The following is a 1,483-nucleotide window of genomic DNA, read 5'->3' as shown; positions in this document are numbered from 1 at the left end:
GAGGCCGACTGGGGTTCAAGGAGACAGAAGCAGAGATACAAAAAGCAGCTGTAAAAGGCGGCCACGTCCAGGAAACACACAGCCAGGCAGACAAGCTCCAAGGCAGCTCCCATGCCAGAGGACGAAGAGAGCACATCATTATAGTGCTTAGGCCTATTGCAAAGTGAAATAATTATCTAAAACAGTTTTCACATGTGAAAGTGTGCCAGACAGTTGGCAAAATAGTGTTAATGATAGCCATACATGTGTATAATTTTACTAGGAGTGTGTTGGACATTTGGTAATAGAGTGTTGTGCAGTGAATTGTGCCTACAGTTTTGCAAAATGTGTATTACAAAATTGCAAACTAAGTGCAATGCAGTGTTTGTACTTTTAGTTTTGCAAACTCAGTGAGTGGTTTTGCTATACGTATTAATAGTTTTAGAAATTGTGCTACAAGAATCACGATTAGCGCTTAAGCATTCAGAAAAAACTGTAATACTATACTTTTGTTGGTCTACCATATCAGATCCCAGTAACATACAGCAGGGTGTCGCTGTGGTGGGAAAAAGTTTGAAATATATCTTTTAAGGTACTATCATCTAATATACGTAACTTCTAACATAGAAACTTTCTTTACTCTCATTCTGTTTTTAAAGGCATTTATTGTATTCTATGTCATTTGTAATATTTGAAATAGAAAAGTATTTTTTAAGCAAAAATAAATATTTTAGGAAAATATGTAACGTGAAAGATTACATTAGTCACTGTAATCAGATTGGTTTGTTTTCTGTCAGTGGTGAAATAAACAGAATGTGTCTTCTGAGGTTTTATTTTACCATTTGCAAAACCAACAAGTGACATGAAACCAGTATGAAAAATGCTACTGGATCTGTTACAGCGAGCCAGAGCTGCTTCCTGCCGTGCTATAAATAGTTCCCATCCTCTTTGGTTGAGCACGCACAGCAGGTCTGTCCCAGTCAAACTCTCTCAGCTTGTCTCCAATTAGCATGTTTACAATTTTCCTATTCGCATAGAGCCTCAAATGAGAAAATTATTTGTATAAATTGAATTGCTTATACTCAAACTGATGAAAGGGGGATTTATTATTTCACTAAAGCAAATAACAAATTCTCTTCCCCACCAAGTGTGGTGAAAACTTTTCAGGATATAAGAAAATTATTGTTTCATCTAAGCTTTGATTTTTGGTATTAAGCAGAGAAAAGCATTAATTTGTAGCTAAATTAACGGATATAGCAGCAAAGGTCAGCCTAAGACGTCAGGAAGGAATTGTTTTTTAAGACTATAAAGCCTCTTTCCCACTGATTATAGTGGGCTATCCCAGGTTTAGATCCACCTGCTAACAATCGGCAATTGGCTCCCTTCCCGTTAGCAAAAATAACCTGGGTCTAACCCCACGCTGCAAGCTGCATGGCTTCTGTCCCCCCACCGCTGTATCTCTGGTGACACCATCATGCTGGCTTAGCTTTGATGATGTCACCAG

The sequence above is a fragment of the Cyprinodon variegatus genome, unplaced genomic scaffold (assembly GCF_000732505.1).
Source record: "Cyprinodon variegatus isolate N-32 unplaced genomic scaffold, C_variegatus-1.0 Scaffold114, whole genome shotgun sequence".
Taxonomy (NCBI): domain Eukaryota; kingdom Metazoa; phylum Chordata; class Actinopteri; order Cyprinodontiformes; family Cyprinodontidae; genus Cyprinodon; species Cyprinodon variegatus.
This window is presented reverse-complemented; position numbering follows the sequence as displayed.